This window comes from Euleptes europaea, chromosome 19 (assembly GCF_029931775.1).
Source record: "Euleptes europaea isolate rEulEur1 chromosome 19, rEulEur1.hap1, whole genome shotgun sequence".
In the NCBI taxonomy this organism is placed as follows: Eukaryota; Metazoa; Chordata; class Lepidosauria; order Squamata; family Sphaerodactylidae; genus Euleptes; species Euleptes europaea.
Genome location: NC_079330.1, coordinates 1102714 through 1121632, shown reverse-complemented (window position 1 = coordinate 1121632; position 18919 = coordinate 1102714).

Below are 18919 nucleotides of genomic sequence, written 5' to 3'. Positions count from 1 at the left end.
AAAACTTTGTAAAAACAAACCAGTTTAGGTTTTAAAACATGCAGCGTAATCCTACGCAGAGTTACTCCAACCTAAGCCCATTGAAATGAATGGGCTCAGACTAGAGTAACTCTCTTTAGGATTGCACTGTAAGTTTGATTCCTATTCTAATATCTGGAGGTGTGGGGGGAGGCGAGTCTTTCTTACACATTGGTTTAACCCAGCGGCAATCTCAAGCCAGAGATTGTATTGACTCTTGGCCCTTCTAATGGGGCTAGTGCTCAGTGAGGTGGTAAAAATGAGTCTTGCCTAAAGGCAGGCACTGGTGGGAATGAATTCTTCTCCATATAGAGGGAGTCCCTCAAACAGATAGTTAGCATGTCAGGGAGAAGGGACAATTAGGATTTTCCCCTGACACCCTAGCTTTCTGCATGCAGGGAGGTTTCTGTTTGCTCCTGAGCCTGCGGTCCAAAGGGGTCCAGCCCAGATCCATGGCGACCACCTCACTGAGAAGCAGGCCATCCTCTCCGGCCTTTGCTTGCTCACTCGCTCACTCTTCACCCCCTCACACTTTCGGCCACCTGGCCGCCTGCAGCCACACTTCTACGGAAACCTGCCTGCCTGCCGTGTCCTGGGTCCCCCCCCCCACACACACACACACCAGCAGGGCCGCGTGCAGTGAGCAAGATGGAGCAATGCGGCTTGTGTATCCTACTAAAAGATATTTAATAAATATGCAAATCGTTCGCCGTGTCTCCTCAGGCAGGTGAGGCGCATGTGAGAGGACGACGGTGGTTAAGCATTAAATCTGCTCGCTGGCAAGAGGCTGGTAGAGAGAGCGGAATAAAGCAGGGGGAACGGGGGCTGGAAGAAAGGGGGGCTGGCGGAGAACTGGCAGAAAGCCCCCACCTGGGAAAGAAACAGTGGGGGGGGAATGAAAAGGCAGCCACAAACTTCTGGATTACACACACCGTTCTGTTGCCAGCCTGGCTCTTCCCTCCCTCGTTTCCCTGCATCCTCTTTTCCAAGCCTGCTTCTGTCTCTGCTTTGTTCGGCACAAAAATTTCAGGCTGTTTCATCCACACATCAAAGACAGAAATTGCTCTGCACAGATCCGTCCAGGCCAGAACTTGACTTCAGCGTCTCATATCCAGAGATATAGTGCCTCTGTTTGGGGAATCTCTACTCTCAGCTACCATAGCCACTGGTAGACAAACCCTCCACTAATTTGCACACGCCTTTTTAAAAAGCCTTTCAAAGCTGTCATTGCAAAATCTTGGGCCTCTCATGGGTCCCTGTGTGTTTGCAAAAGGGAGAAGGGCTCTGCTGCAGTGGCAGAACACCTGCTTTTGACACAGACGGTCCCAGGTTCAATCCTTCCCATGTCCAGTGGAAAGAGCTTGGGAGCTGGGAAAAGGCTTTCCTCTGCCTGAGGCCCTGGAGAGCTGCTGCCCATCACTGTTGTCAAGGTCTGACTCGGTACCAGACGGAGCCTTCTTGTATTTGGCCAAAGCATACCCAGGGTTTTTAGGGAGGGAACGTGGCTCAGGGACAGAAAAGCCAACTTCAGCATCTCTGGAGAAGGTCTCTGGGGCCAAAGAATGCGCAGGCGCGCACACGAAACTCCCTGATACTGAATCAGACCCTCGGGCCATCAAGGTCAGTATTGTACTCAGACTGGCAGCAGCTCTCCAGGGTCTCTGGTAGAGAATTATCTTTCTCATCACCCACCATCTGGTCTTTTTAGCTGGGGATGCCGGGGATTGAACCTGGGACCTTCTGTGTGCCAACAGATGCTCTGTCACTGAGCCACACGTTCTCCTCTCCAGCCCTGCTGGAGAACTTGGAGAGTCACTGCCAGCCAGAGGAGACAATACCGGGGGGGGGGGAATTGGCTGAGGTGCCTCTTAGAATAGAATCATAGAATCATAGAGTTGGAAGAGACCACTAGGGTCATCTAGTCCAACCCCCTGCACAATGCAGGAAATTCACAACTACCTCCCCCCACACATATCCCGAGTGACCCCTACTCCATGCCCAGAAGATGTCCAAGATGCCCTCCCTCTCATGATCTGCCTAAGGTCACAGAATCAGCATTGCTGACAGATGGCCATCTAACCTCTTCTTAAAAACCTCCAGAGAAGGAGAGCTCACCACCTCCTGAGGAAGCCTGTTCCACTGAGGAACAGCTCTAACTGTTAGAAAGTTCTTCCTAATGTCTAGATGGAAACTCTTCTGACTAGCAGCAGTGTTAACCCCCCCAAGAGAACTTCTCGTCCCCCTGACTCAGTTATAATTTCTCCCCCAAGTTATCTCACAGGCTCCTTTGTATGTTTTTTTAAAAACAGTGTTTGCTAAAACAGTGCTACGGAGGAGTTCAGGAGAGGCAGGGTGTTTGTTCCAAGTAGGCAGGCACCTGGCTGGCATTTTGTCCCTTAATTACAAATCTTTTCAAGAAAGGACTTGCTTTAGGAAATAAAAAAAAAAGTCCAGCTATAACAAGATCAAGTTAATCCGTTTAGCCGCTTTGCGCCTTTGGCGAGGGTAGATTTAAGAAGGCTCGGTCAAACGCCTGGCAAAGCCATGTTTCCGCCTGGCTCGACTCCTGCCAGCCCCCTTCCTGGGCACCAAAGAAAAGCAGCAAAACCTTTCGCTGGGCCCTTTTGCCACGCCCGCCGAGGAGTCACGAAAACACAGCAGGAAGAAGTCGGATGGAGGGGATTAGTGTCGCCGAAGGCACACCACAGCTGCAGAGAAAGAGAGGCAGGGACCTACAGCACGGCCAGGCAGAACCAGGAAGGAGAAGGGCTGAGGAAAAAGCAGCGCTCTGAACCAGGGCAGAGGAGTGGGTTCCAGGGAGAGCCCGCAAGGAGACGCAGGATGGCCCGCATATCAGCTGCGGGAGTGCACGATGGCGTGGCTAGAAGACATGCCGGAGGGAAGGAGATGATTCATTACCTCAAAAGGCAAACAGGATGCAGCTCAAAGGCCAAGCGGTGTTTGCTGTACTCCTCGTCCAGGATCATCTGCAGAACTCACATCCTGATCGTGTCGCAGTGGCCACTTTCTGGAAATGAGTCTTCAAAAAATTTCATAAACTCACAAGAGGACAGGAAAGGCACCATACCCCGAAAGCAGGGCCCTGCGTATTCGGAGCCTCTCCCTTCCAGGCAGAGGGCTCAGAAAAGAGAAAGAGGGTCAGCCCTGAAGGCTTCCTCATTGTCTTGGCTCAGGAGGCAGCAGAGAGCCGGCTGGGCCTGGCGATCCGGTCCGGAAGGGGCATTCATGCCCTCCACTGCTCAGATCAGCACCACGCACAGCTCCCTAGCTGGAACCACCGGAGTTGCCATCCTCATTTCCAAAAAGTGGCTGCGTCAGCTACTGAAATGCAGGACATGTAAAGTTCCCTGAATACAGATTGCGATTGCCTACCTGCAGCCTTACAATCAAGAAGAGATGGAAAGGCAAGAAGAAGAAGAAGAAGAGGAAGAGTTGGTTTTTATATGCCGACTTTCTTGGCCACTTAAGGAAGAATCAAACTGGCTTACAATCACCTTCCCCTCCCCACAAGAGACACCCTGTGAGGTAGGTGAGGCTGAGAGAGCTCTAAGAGAACTGAGACTAGCCCAAGGTCGCCCAGTTGGCTCCGTATGGAGGAACGGGGAAACCAACCCGGTTCACCAGATTAGCCTCCACCGCTCATGTGGAGGAGTGGGGAATCAAACCTGGTTTTTCAGATCAGTCCACCGTTCCAAACCACCGCTCTTAACCACTACACCACGCAAGACGGACATAAAATATTTTAACTGCCATGGAGCCCCATACGGACTCTGAGAATTGCTGTGCTCCCTACTTCAATATGGCTCTTGGTTTCCCAGCAGCACCCTAACCATTCACAACTGGAAGCGGACACAACTGGGCCTCTGATCCAGCAGGTGGGGGGGCTACTTCATACAAGGCATAATCAGCTTATAGAATTTGCTGCCATTCGTTTGGAGGCCTTCAAAATAGGCCATGGACCTATCTAATTCTAACAGGCAAACTAGAACCTCCACATGCAGAGGCAGTATACCTCTCACTACCAGTTGCTCAAAAGCCAGGGCAGGAGAAGACTGCTGCCTTCGCACCCTCCTTCCTGAAAGCACACCTGAGGTGGCTTCTCTAAGTAAATAGTAGGAAGCTGAACTAAATGGACCCTTGCTGTGATCCAGCCTAGCCTACCTCACAGGGTTGTTGTTATGAGAGAACGGAGGAGGGGAGACTGCTCTTCTGAATGGTTTTGGGGCCCAAATGGGAAGAAAAGCAGGATACAAAGAAATCACAGAGAACAAAAAACAGAAAGGGGCTTCTTTCCACCGTGAACCTCCAGCCAGACATGGGGGCAAAGATCTTCCTTAGTGGCTCTCTCGGCCAAACTGGCTTCTAAATTATGGTTGCCAACCTCCAGGTACTAGCTGGAGAGCTCTCACTATTACAACCGATCTCCAGCCAATACAGATCAGTTCCCCTGGAGAAAAAGGCCGCTTTGGCAATTGGACTCTATGGCATTGAGTCCCTCCTCTCCCCAACCCTGCCCTCCTCAGGCTCTGCCCCAAAAATCTCCCAACCCAGAGCTGGCAGCCCTATTCTAAATCCACACATTTGAAATAGATTCGCATTAGCTTGGCCATTTTTTCCTTACTCCAAGGAAGAAAACGCCTGTAAATCTACCTTGCGCCCATGATTAGAAGTCCACTCCCTCCTTAACACACCAGAAAACCATTTTTTTCTCTTTTTAAAAAATGCCAGGAAAGAACCAACAATAGCATTTGCATGGCCTGTGAGTTACAGCGTGCTTCCCCGGAAGGCACCACGCTTATCACTCTCTGATAAAGTTGGTTTATTTATTTTTACACAGCCCTGGCTGCAACCGATACAGGAAAAGGAAACCGTAATTAAATTTCAGGGCACAAGGATGCTTGTGACTGCATGCATGCAAAAAGAGAACAAGAAGAAAGTTGCTTTTTTTCCCCTACAAAAAGAGTTGTGTACATATCTGTGAACACCAGCTCCGGGAGCACTAGGGCGATGCTTTGATGGAGCGAGTACATAACGTGGAGGGTTCGAATCATTTGATGAAATGAAATGAATGCAAGGGAAATACGACATTTTTGGAAGCTCCCCAGCTCATTACAAAGGCTGTTTCAGCCTCCAGGACTCAACTGTCATCTCATCAGCCAAGGTTAAAACCTATAAGGGATAGCCTTGTAGTCTGTTTCCCTGCTCATTGTTTGTTTCCACCTCCCCTTTTACTGCATTGTCCTCTACCTTTGTAGCCCCCCCCCCTTCGGTATGACATGGCATGCCTTCGATCAGTTTTCATTCGCATTGTTTTTTCTAGTTCCATAATCCTTGACCTCCTGCTTTGGTTATCTCTGTTGTCTGATTGAATTACTTCACATATTTTGTAATCTGCCTTGAGTCTCTGTGAGAAAGCCGGGCTATAAATGAAGATGAGGAGGAGGAGGATATGAAGAAGAAGAAAGTTATTCGCCATTTAATTTAACTGTCCTGTTTCTCCTTGATATGGATGGATAAAAATTCACAGTCAAAAATCAAATGGTAATGCAATCTTAACTGAGCCCCCAAATCAAGCTCCTTCGGGTGGGAGACTGCAACCATGTCAGTGGCTGAAAACACAGGGAGGAGATGGACAGTAAGACCGTCTTCTGGCATTCCTTCACTAGTGGGGCCAAGTCCCCTCGCGGGAGACATACCAAGAAATGTGCTACTAATAAAAAACAACCAAGGCGGGGGGGGGGGAGAGAAACGAGTCCGCCAAGGAAGACAGCCACGGATGGTCTCTCACGGTGGCCTTGCCCTTACAAAAACATGCCACCACCTCCCTCCCCAAGAGATCAAATGCTGGGTAAAATACAGAGGAAGACTTGGGGAGCAGGTTAGAGAGGATGTGAGCAATGACCCAATTGATTCGGCCCTTCCTCCTGCTGGGTGCCTTGACTCGCCTCTTTATGGGGCCTCCTTCTCCATTTTGCTGAGGGCTTCGCTTTCTGTGGGCTCCCAGACTTCCAGTCGTTAGAGGTAGTTATCTCCGCGCAATTTAATTAAAGTCTAGTGTTTAATGACACAATGTGCCGCTAATTATTTCTCATTGCTTGTCGGGAAATTTCTTTTTTAGTTCTTTCCCCATTTTTTGCAGCAAAGCAAGAAAAAAAGCTAATTATGCTGATCTGCAAATGAAAAGGAGAGGCGTATGAATGAGCCAGGGAGGTGCGGGGCATGGGCAGAGTCAGCGCAGCCCTTCACTGCAGGCAACACAGAGGATCATTACTTCAAGGTTCGGAGTTGGTGGCATGCGGACGCAGCGGTGACCAAGTGCGGTGTGAAGGCAGGATGCCTCGTTCGGTTACAGGGAGACTGATGTCCCAGGAGGATCTGCAGCACACCCCTTCCTCGTGGAAGAGAAACACCCTCCTGCCCGGATATCTCATTTATATTTCCATTTTTGGGTCACACTGTCTCCATATTACAAGAGCCCCTCTGCAAATCTGTCACCAGCAGAAAGGGAAGCCACAGGGAATTATTCCTCCTTTCCCCAAGCACCCACTACTTTCGTGCTTACAGATGCATATGGCTGTGGCAGGAGGAAAGACTAAAGGTTTACAGTCACACACTTTGCTAGATTATCCCACCTGGGAACAGAGACTGCGGCAGTTGCTTCTTTCTCTCTTTTTAGTTTACACATGAAGCTGCCCTATACTGAATCAGACCCTTGGTCCATCAAAATCAGTATTATCTACTCAGGCCGGCAGCGGCTCTCCAGGGTCTCAGGCTGAGGTCTTTCACATCACCTACTTCCCTAGTCCCTTTTAACTGGTGACGCCGGGGATTGAACCTGGGACCTTCTGCATGCCAAGTAGATGGTCTACCACTGAGCCACAGTTTAGTTCTGCTTTAGGCTGTGCCTGTTGCAGAAACCTTTCCCATATCTGAGTCATCCATTAGGCTGCCACCCAGCTCCTTTAGTCTTCACTAGGAGTTATGACTAGCAAACTCCCCTGGCTCGATCTGGAACAAGCCTTGTCAACCCAGGTTGCTCAGAACCCAAAACTTCTTAGAATAGCAGCTCAGTTTGTTCCTCGGTTCCGAAACCCAGACTCCACTCCCATTCTCAACTGGGATGAGCCACAAGAGCTCCTGCAGTCTTCTGAAGGTGGCAGTGCCTTTCCAGAATGGGAACTGGGTGGTTGGATCCAACTGCTTATAATCAGACTTACTGAGGCATAACCAACATTGAACAAAATAGGTTCACGGCAAAAATTCAGGGTGAGGAAAGAACATGGCATGAAAATTAAGAGTAACAAACCGAAAAACAAAATCAAAATGGAGGGTTAGGAGTCAAAATACCATGGAATAAGAAGTTTAAAAGCAACCATAGACTGCAATCCTAAACACACATTCCTGGGAGTGAGATGTCTTTTGAACTATGCCTATTAAAGGTGAATGAATGAATGAATGAATGAATGAATGAATGAATGAATGAATAAGACCCACTGAGCAACATGGGACTTACTTCTGAGTAGATCTGCTTAGGATTTCTCCATTAATTACCTAAAATTGACTTGATAGTGTGGTGCAAAATCCCCATCTGGCATTCTGACTGACAGAAACCCCGTCTGCATTCAGTAGATCTCTTTTGCTTCCAAGTGGCATTCTAAATTCCATCAGAAAAAGATCTGAGTGCCAGCAGCAAGAAACTGCAGGCATGAGTGGAACTAGGAGCTAGTTCTTAAGACTCTGAAGACCATCATTCATTGTAACTGCCAGTCAAAGAATATGCAAAGTAAACACTAAATTAGAACAAACCTTAAATGAGTAGCAGAAACCCTCCTGAATTCTAGATTCTTAGGCAGCTAGCAAACTTTCTACTAAAATCCAACATAGAAAAGAAGATTAAACCACAAAGAAAACAGAAACTAACCCTTCCCTCTTCATCCTACATTTCCCTAATGGGGACAAAAGTCACTTCTTTAAAGCAAATTAGCTCTACACCACTCCACTGAGCAGGTTTGCTGGCAATGAGGAACACCCGGCAGGTAACTAACTTGTCGCTTATCTCAGCACCTTGGAGACCAAGTGATCTCGAGGAAACATCATTCCCGCGAAGTCCCCGGCAAGATGCCAAAGTAAAAACACCAGCAGGAATTCGGGCTCATTTGGACTCCTTCACGAGGGCTGATGAGCAGGCGACACCGTTGTGCGTGGGGGAGGCGGCTCTGGCTGCAAACAAAGGCAATAGGATTAGATCTCTCCTGTGAAAAGGGGCACCCAAGAATGACCTTCCCGCGGGCTAGGAATCAGACCCCCACTGCACACAGATTAGCGCAAAGACACACAGAGAGGCCTGCACTGGACCCAGAGATAACAGGGGGGTGGCGAAGAAGCAGGTGAAGTGGAAGCCAGGACAGAACAGGATACACTTAGCCAAAGAAGTGGGGCCTGGAAGAGGAACTTGGCAGAGGGAGGCGAAGTTGCACCTTGGAGACGAGGCCGCAGACAGAATGGTTGCGGCCACTGGTGCCTTGTGTGGCCCTGGCGCCAGGCCCATTTGGCCCCTCAGCCACCCCTCCCACAGGCATAAAGCACCTTTCCAAACTGCCTCCAGGTTTACTGGCCCACCAAATATCCCCTCCTCCACCCCCACCCCCATTAACCTTTCACTTTTGGTCCGAGTAGAGCCATTCATTGTGTACAGGCCAACAACAGCAAATCCTAAAAGCCACACAGCTTTTCACTACATAGCTTTCTAAACTGTAAATGATGAAGACCAAATTCTGCATCACAAAATACGCGCCTGCAGCTTAGCACTTCCACCATGCATGACGCACCACGGGCAAAACCGGACCCACCTTTCCCTTTCGGAAGGCAGCTGGATCCTTCCGGCAGCTGGGCTTGAGGCAGTTTGGAAAGGTGCTTTATGCCTGTGGGAGGGGTGGCTGAGGGGCCAAATGGGCCTGGCGCCAGGGCCACACAAGGCACCAGTGGCCGCAACCATTCTGTCTGCGGCCTCGTCTCCAAGGTGCAACTTCGCCTCCCTCTGCCAAGTTCCTCTTCCAGGCCCCACTTCTTTGGCTAAGTGTATCCTGTCCTGTCCTGGCTTCCACTTCACCTGCTTCTTCGCCACCCCCCTGTTATCAGCTGCCTTCCGAAAGGGAAAGGTGGGTCCGGTTTTGCCCGTGGTGCGTCATGCATGGCTTTGCAGGGTAGACTATTCCAGATGGGCTACAGGGCTGCCTTGCCAGCATAAACAAGTCCTTCATGCCCAGATGCTGCAGACGATGTCGCACCCCCGAGGGCAGGCCAGGGCAGGCCAGGCAGAGCCATAGAACTGCTCTCCTCCAGCTGCCTGCTGCTGCTTCAATCAGGAAGGGGGTTACTCTCTAAAAAGCTTAGTGCAACAGCAAAACTTGAGGCAGCTGCCTCACTGGACTGCCCCACATGAGCTCTGGGGCAACTGGCTTATCTCTGCATCCATCACACTAGTGACGAATGCTGGAGCTGAGATGTGGAGGCCTCCGTGGGCTATTTTGAACATCTGAAACATGCCCGGGTCTTTACACGTGGCAACTTCTCTGAGAAAGCGCCACCAGCAAGTAAAGACTGTCCTATTTAAATAGCCCCCTCTTTAAATGTGCATACAGCAAGTCTGATGGAGAAGCGGGAATGCAAATTGCTGCCGCCTGCTTTTAGTTATATTGAGGTCTTATCTTTTTAAAGCTGTGTTGTAATTTTAAGTATTTTTATTGAGAATTTATGTATTGATTTTAATGGACTGTAATGTTTTCATTGATTTTGCTGGGTGTTTTAATCCTGCATGCCACTTTGGGTATATTTTTAGCAGGAAAGAGGCTAAGAAGTCTCATGAATAAATCAATTCTCGAAGAGGAGCATACAAACATGCAATAACGAATAGCCCCTCCCCCCCGTCCCTGTAAAGTCATGCCCAGTTCTATTTATCTAATGTACTTTCATGCTCTCCTTCTTCCAAGGGGCTTAGGGCAAAGTGTACAAAGCATATGATTCTACTCTCTCCCACTTTAGCCTCACAACAACCTTGTGAGGTAGATCAGGCTGAAGGAAAATGCTAGCTTGGAGCCATCTAAGTTTCATGGCAGATTGGTGGCTGGGGCCCAGATCTCCCCAACCCTACTGCAACATTCCACCCAGCGCCCCCCTCTCTCGGCACCAGCTCCTAATCTGGCCTTAATCAGCCAGCCTTGTAATGCTTGCCATTCCCACAATGCATGTCACCTTCTGTCTACAGGTAACCTTTAGAATTCTCTAGGAAGGAATTTTCCAGGTTTGCCTCCTCGACAGGAAAAGCAGCCCTGCAGGATCAGATCAACGGTCCATCTTACCCAGCAAGCTGTTTCCAGCAGGGGCCAGAAAGACGCTCGCTGCCAGGGAGCTCACAAGCACAGCAGGGAAAGCCGGTGCCTTCCTCTCTCCCCACCTCTAGCCCCTGGTATGCAGAGGCAAGGTGGACAGCCCCCCAAGCCTTCAGCCCCTAGAGCCCAATGACCTCTGGGGGTCTGCCTAATCCCCCTTTGAAGTCCTCCACGCTGGCAGCCACAGTTGCATCAGGCAGCAGGGAATTCCGCAGGGTAATCATGCAGGGAGTGAAAAGGGGCTTCCTTTTGTCTGTCCCGAACATGCTACCCATCAGTTTTATTGGCTTTACCTGAGTTTTAGTATTTCTCCACTTTCTCCACAGCACTCACTGTTCTACCCACCCTTACAAAGCCACTCCTTCTGCTGTCTTTTTCCTATGCTACCCCTCCCCCCAACCCCGCAACCCCCATTTTTGCCTTTCCTTGGAGGGAGGATGCCCCACTAACTTGTACTTGGCGAAAGGGTGGCAAAAGTGAAGCTGGGGTTTGGGTGTGTGTGTGTGAAAACCCTTTGCAGATCTGGACCCTGTGCAGCCTACCTTCCGCTGGCCCACAGGGCCGCTGCCGGCCACTCGTGGGGAACATGCCACTGTGTTCCCGTGGCACCGATTTTGAGCACTCTGTTTTGACTGCCAGTTCATGACTCCCAGTGCCTTCGGGCCTTTCAAGCCCCCAACAGTTGCTTGGGGTGGGGATACCTGAAGGGCAACCTTCAAACCGGAGAAGTGGGAGGAGCTGGACGGGGCCACCTAGGTGGACCCCCTGCCCACAGCAGGAGACCCCCGAGTTGGCGGGGGGGCAGCCTCTACTTCAAGGCCTCCTTCTCATTGGTCTGCTGCAGCTCCCAAAGAGTTCATTCATTGAATGTGATTTGTACACCTTTATATGCAAATGGATGCAAAAATAATATTAGAAATAGCATAAATTTAACAGGAGAAAAATGGCACAAGGAAGCAGAAATCACCAAAAGGACTCAATTCGCACAAGGGAGAAGCCAAATCAAAAGGGAGATCTTCAAGGCAGAACAGCCGGGTGGTGAAATTCAGCAGCATCCATGAGTTTAACCTTCATCTGCGGGCTCTTTGCAAGTTCTGCTTATTTTAAAATGCTTTATGCATTTTAATTCTTATCTGCTGGCTGTTTTTTTATGCTCTTAGAATTATTTTGTTTTTCATGCAGGCGATTTTCTTGGGATTGTTTTACGTAGTCATTTCATTTTGGAAGCCACCTCGGGGAGGTGCTTCATCAAATGGTGGGGAGGAGATGTTTTAAATAAATAAATAAATTAGGAAGGTTTTCTTTTTTTAAAAAAAAACCAAGATTACAGCTGCAAATCCTGCCCATTTCAGCAAAGGAAGAGCCTCCAAAGTCCTCTTCCAGCCCACGCCGGCTCTCGCTCGACGCCACATATTTATCGTTTTGCAAATTTACAAGCTGGAATATTTTGCTGCATGCAAAGTTTATTTGCTTTGAGTGAATGTAAACAGCAGGCAGAAGGCTCAAAGCCCCAAAGAGGAGCCGGGGATAAAAATACAGACAAAAACAGATTTCACTACCAATATGGTCCGCTTCGAAGGAGCAATTTCCATGAAATGCTTTGGCACCATTATTGTCAATTGAGCTGCACAGTCTGTTTGGATGCAAAACTTGCACAGGAAAGAACAGCATGCAGATGCTGGCGGATGGGACCCGCTGCCTGGTCTTACATGCGCATGTGTGCAAGCATGCAGAGGAAATCTATTTCAGTTCTGTTCTCAAAGCCCTGAGCAGCTGGTTCCTATGGAAAAGTTGCCCCAGTCCTCCGAGGCCCTGGACTGACTCCCCCCACCCCCAGAAGCATGCTTCATTCGCAATGCTTCATGGATCTTGTATTCTTACTTCTGCATAAGCAATTTGTTGTTACTGGACATGCATGTTTCACTCACGGGAACACACCAAAGCATTAACAGATTGTCGGAATCCAGAATCTTGCCCCAGCATATAATGCTTAATCATGCAAACTTGCTAAGGGAAAGCAAATGGTTGTTTCTTTATATATATCATATATCTCATTCCAAACCCAGCCATAGGGGTATAGCTCAAGAGACCTGCAAAATGGAGATAGGAACAGATAGGGTGGATTTCTGTACAAACGTAAGAAAGTCCCAGGTTTGCAGAAAAGTCTGAAATGTTGTTTTTTTAACCCAAGAGATTAAAACTGCTCAAAATAATAAAAACAATGCCTGTAGCTTTAAGAAAAGAGTGCCCACTGAGTTCTCAGTGGCCACGATGGCGGTTACTAGGCAACCACAACAATATTGTTGAGTGGTTCTTGTAGGTTATCCGGGCTGTGTGACCGTGGTCTTGGTATTTTCTTTCCTGACGTTTCGCCAGCAGCTGTGGCAGGCATCTTCAGAGGAGTAACACTGAAGGACAGGGTCTCTGTCCTTCAGTGTGACTCCTCTGAAGATGCCTGCCACAGCTGCTGGAGAAACGTCAGGAAAGAAAATACCAAGACCCCGGTCACACAGCCCGGATAACCTACAAGAACCAATGAACTCTGACCGTGAAAGCCTTCGACAATAATATTGTTGAGCCTTCTAAGCCTTGGTTTCTTTAAAGCAAAGCCTTGGGTGGGGGGAAGAATGTGGAGGTCAAAACAGCCTTCCAAAGGTCCTGTTTCCCTCCCTGGGGACACAGGTCCAGCAGTGACCACCGGAGACTCACTGCCCACACATCTGGGCCCACCCCAGCCAGTACCCTGCAACTGGCCCTGGCTGGGCCCAGCCTGGCCTCGGCGCCCACCTGCAACTCAGCCTGACTTTTCCTGAAGAGAGCCTGCCGGGAGGAGGGAAGGAGGGAAAGCTGAAGCGTGTGGGGGAGATAAAGGTAGGTTGGCTGATGGGTAGGAGCAGGAAAGGGGAGAGGCTTTGGGGCCTGCCAGGGAAGGGAAACAAGAAGGGGAAGGGGATACAGGGGGAAATGAGATCCTCCCCTCCCCTTACGCGCTCCCCCCCCTCCCCGCCCGCTTGTTGGCTCATCCTGTTCTCAATGGTACTGATGCAATTCACTTGTACGTGATTGCATTTTGAATCGGTTCAAGTTTGTATTGTGGACATAACCTTAGTGAGGCAGTAGTGCCCAGCAGTTTCCCCTAATACGTATTTTACTTCTTCAGCCGCTGAACATCAAGAATCAAATGGACCGAGCATCTCTCAAGGGGCCCAATCCATGATGCAGTCCACACTCTGGTTGGAGGAGCAGCATTTTGAAATCCCCCCATTGAGATGATGTGGTAATTGCAAAAATCTACACAGATTAGAGATGAGCCAATGGTCTCTGTCCTGTTTCTTTTTATATTTTGCTTTGTAATTTTGACAATGGTTTTGGTTCTCTGCTTTTCGCCATGGTTTTGTAGATTTGTTTGTATTGTGTATAAGCCTTGCAGGTTTTTAATAGGCAAAATTCTTGTTGTATTTATGCACACAGGATGCTATTTATACATATAACACACAAATCATGACAATTTATCACCGAATAAATGCCATTAAACATGCCTACATTTTACGGGGAAATTCATCTCAGAAACGCAAAAAGGCTGCAAAAACAATGGACCACAGCCCTGATTCACACAAGGGAGGTGCAAAACCGAGAGGTGGATTTTTGGGATGAAACAGCATGGGTGAGAAATCCAAAATCATCTCTATCCTCAAAGCCTAGGAGGCTCAAGCCCAGGCCAGCACCCGCCAAGTAGGACCCTACAGCAACACTGGAAGATCGGTGATTGGCCAAAAATAGATCAAAGCCGCAAATGTGTTCCGGGCTTTGGCCGGAGGGAGGGGGCATTCTGGGGAGCCAGAAGGAAGAGCAACCCGCTCCCAAGAGGATGGAGAGGAACCTGCAACCTTGTAAATGATTTAGCTGGAGAAGAGCGTGGCTTGAGAAGCACTTTGTGTTCCTTTGTGGATCTTTAATGAACCCCTTAAACATGCTTTTAAAAATGGAAAGGGGAAATAAAAAGCCCTCATTAAGGTTTTTGGCAGGTTTGATTAGTGGCTTTAAAGACTTCTAAACAGCCACTTAATTGGTAAATCCTTTGGCAGCCAGAGGAAAAAAAATTAGGAAAGTAATAAAAAAAGAGGACACGGGTATGTGTAGACAGCTCTCCAAAAGCATTCTCCTCTCTCAGCCGGTTTCTTTCATGCCAAGAAGCAGGCGGAAAGACCAGGGTCCCACCAACAAGGTGGATCCTTTTCCTTTGAGGAAAGGGGCCAGGCCGTGGCTCAGTGGACAGCACCTGTTGGGCATGCAGAAGGTTCCTGGTTCAGTCCCCAGCAGCATCTCCAAAAGCATGCCAGGAATGTTTTATTGTCATATTCTGTTCCAGTTGCTAAAAACTAGGTGCTTAAACTCAGATGACCCCCAACCCACCGCAGAATCACCCCGCATCAATCAAACCCATCCAAATTCTGGTGCTTAGAATCAGTGAATCATAGAATCAGAGTTGGAAGGGACCACCAGAGTCATCCAGTCCAACCCCCTGCCCAATGCAGGAAATTCACAATTACTCCCACACACACACCTCCAGTGACCCCTACTCCATGCCCAGAAGATGGCCAAGATGCCCTCCCTCTCATCATCTGCCTAAGGTCACAAATCAGCATTGCTGACAGATGGCCATCTAACCTCTTCTTAAAAACCTCCAGGGAAGGAGAGCTTACCACCTCCCGAGGAAGCCTGTTCCACTGAGGAACCGCTCTAACTGTTAGAAAGTTCTTCCTACTGTCTAGACGGAAACTCTTTTGATTTAATTTCAACCCGTTGGTTCTGGTCCGACCTTCTGGGGCAACAGAAAACAACTTGGCATTGACGGGAGGAACTTTTTATTAAGAGGCAGATAGAGGTGATGGGGAAGTCAAAAAATTTTCCATTTCTTTTTTTCTTTTTTCTTTTCTCTTTTTTATTATATGATATGGAATTATAACAACTTTAGGTTAGAATTGAAATTCGATATTGTTATAGATGTTGTTTAATGCAATGGAAAATTTCTATCATAAAACCCAATAAAATTTATATAAAAAAAAAAAAGAAAAAAAGAAAACAACTTGGCACAATCCTCTCTATGACAGTGGATGACTTCTTATTCCTTACATTTGGGTGTGGCTGTGGTTCAGTGGTGAGTGGTCTCTGCCCTCTGATGAAGTGTGCGCACTCACATCCCTGGGCTTACTTGAGAGTGGATTCGCGCAGTGGAGTTTGTCATTCCAAATGGGCTACACCCACACTTCAGTTTTGCAATTGGTTTCCTAATGAATACATCAAGTTAGGCCAAGAAACTCTGTGGTGTGTGACTGACAGAAGAAGAGGTTTTGAGAGGCCGGATCTTTCCCTAGCGTGCTTCTGCCTCCACTGCAGACACACAGAATTCCTCCGCTCTGCTTTCCACACTCGCTTCATTCTAGATTGACTAAAACTAATTCTATAATCGTGCCACAACACAATGGCATCTTCCTCCCCCACCCCAATCCTGTGACATCAATACACAAGTGCCAACGACATCAAGAATCTGCGGGGTAGTTCATGGATGCACAGCTATGTGCCGTAAAACAGCACATACACAAAGACCAAGACGCAACGGTAATTATAAGCACATCAAGACCGATGTCTTGCAGCACGTTAGCTGTGCGCATCATAGAATCATAGAGTTGGAAGGGACCACCAGGGTCATCTAGTCCAACCCCCTGCCCAATGAAGGAAATTAACAACTACCTCCCCCGCACATCCCCAGTGACCCCAATCCTCCCCCCACCATGCAGGATCCCACAATCAAAGCACTCCCAACAGATGGCCATCTAGCCTCTGCTTAAACACCTCCAAAGATGGGGACTCCACCACCCTCCGAGGCAGTGCATTCCACCATCGAACCGCCCTCACCGTCAGGAAGTTCCTCCTAATGTTTAGGTGGAATCACTTTTCTCTTAGTTTAAATCCATTACTCCGTGTCCTAGTCTCTGAAGCAACAGAGAACAAGCTACGGTAGTTCCCTCATTAACATGGCACCCCTTCAAATATTTAAACATGGCTATCATGTCACCCCTCAACCTTCTGTTCTCCAGACTAAACAAACCCAACTCCTTAAGTCTCTCCTCATAGGGCATGGGTTCCAGACCTTTGACCATTCTGGTCACCCTCCTCTGGACACGCTCCAACTTGTCAACATCCTTCTTAAATTGTGGAGCCCAAAACGGGACACAGTATTCCAAGGGAGGTCTGACCAATGCAGAATACAGTGGTAGTATTACTTTCCTTGATCTGGACACAATACTTTTTTTGATGCAGCCCAGAACTGCATTGGCCTTCTTAGCCACCATATCACACTGTTGACTCATGTCATCAAAGTGGTGGGTAAGAAATGGCAGGTGTTGAAAGTGGCCGGGGATCACGGGCATTTTCAGCACGTGAAAACAGGAAGCAGCAACAAAGGATTTCTACTGAAACGGTTACATTTTGAAAACAGGGCAGGGGTGGATGGGGATGTTCAGAAAACCCTGGAGAGTCCAAATTATGGGCTGTCCCCTCCCATGCAGAACCCCCATGTTCAGAGGCAGTCTATCTCAGAATACCAGTTGCTAGAGGGCAAAGAACAGGTAAGGGCTGGAATCTTCCCAAGGGGCATCTGGAAACAGGATGCTGGAAGATTATGGGTTCCCCCCCCCCCGCATGTTAATGAGTTAAGCACAGCAGGGCAGCTCTTGGCTTCTAATGCCTGAGAGAGGTGCGAAGAGTATTTTAAACTGCATTTTGGATTCTTCCATGTGGTCACAGCAATGCAGAAAAATGGTTGGCATCAACAAGGGAGGAAAAAGCTGCCCTTGTCTGCCTTCCCCACCCCCCAGTGTTTCCCTGGCCTTGGAGTAACCTTTTCAATTGTTACAAAAGAGACAGAATTATAGAATCATAGAGCTGGAAGGGACCACCAAGGTCATCTAGTCCAATCCCCTGCACAATGCAGGAAATTTTCAACTACCTCCCCCCCCACACACACACCCCCAGGGACCCCCTACTCCATGCCCAGAAGATGGCCAAGATGCCATCTTGATTGATTAACAAAAAATTGATTAACAAAAAATGTCTAGAAGCTTTCCCCGCCTTTCCACTTTTGATGTGTGTGCTTGGGGGTGAGGGAGGGAGAAATGATGGTGCCCAAATGGAGCGTTGAGTAAATTGAGTCTCTGACAAGATACTGTTGGAGACATCTTACTTTTTCTCTTTTTTTGAAAAAAAATGCATAAAAGTGCATTTCAAAGTAATTGTGTGGCATGAAGCACATGGCTTACCCAAGCAGCATGCGTTTCCCTAAAATTAATATGGCAGGAACAACAGAAGTTTATTAACACATTGCCCTGACTGTGGAAGGAGAAGGAAGAGGTATCAATTGTGCTTGTAGCCAAGCGAAGTGGGGTGGGGGAGAAGGAAAGATCAACAGCCAAGGAGTTGTTATGAACCCCCCCCCCCCGCTCAGCTGGGGAAATGTGGACTTTTCCCCCGCTCTCCTTCAGACCCATCTATTTATTTTAAATTCCCTTTCATTTCACACGCTTCCCACTTTCCAAGCCTTCTTTGAGCTGAAGGTTTTCATGGCTGACGCCTCCCCTCCCGGCCTCCTGCTTTGAAACCGAACCTGCCTGCTTTGCTCTTCCCTTCCTCAGTTTTCCCCTTTGTAGAGGGCGCCATTTAAAGGTCTCTTTTGCAAGGCCAGAATGGGCAGGATGAAAGGCAGAACCATTTGCAAGGCAGTCCGGCTGGCTCCGCTGGGAGCGAGGCTGACATTCCCACTCAGAGCCGGGTCAGACGGCAATCGCTTGGTCCTTGCAAGCCCTGGGATTGGCACTGCCCAGTGGCACAGGCTGACAAACTTTCATCATTTGCTGCCATTTTTCTGCTTCGTTACCCCCTTTGCCAGCAAGCAGGATTAAAATTCACAGCAGCTACAATTCAGCCTAAAACAACAAATACTAGTGATGCTGCCAAACTTCACTTACCTGGTTCTGGATATGAACACCTCCGACTTTTGTCGCTCAACTGCATTCTGAATTAAGCCTGTTTTCCTTGGAAAGTCTTCTTCCCCTCGAAAGGCTAATCCCCCCCCCCTGCCTTTCTCAGGAGGAAGCGCAAGAGCTTTCACCAATTAACCATCCCTTGCTTCCAGTTTGGGGTAGTGGACGGGAGACCTGGGTTCAAACCTCCACTCCTGTGACCAGGTGACTGTAACATTTCTGGGTCCCCAGATAAGACTACTAGAGTGAGGATCAGCTCAGGATAACCATTATGACAACCACAACTAAAATATCTTAAAAAAATATTGCTTTGAATACTAATTCACACAATTCAATAGTTGGGGAGATGGAGAAACGATGCATAAATATTCAAACAGCAGCTAAAGCACAACAGTTTACAAAATACAGTTACCTTATCAAAAAATAATAATATAGTTACCTTGACAGAAAAAT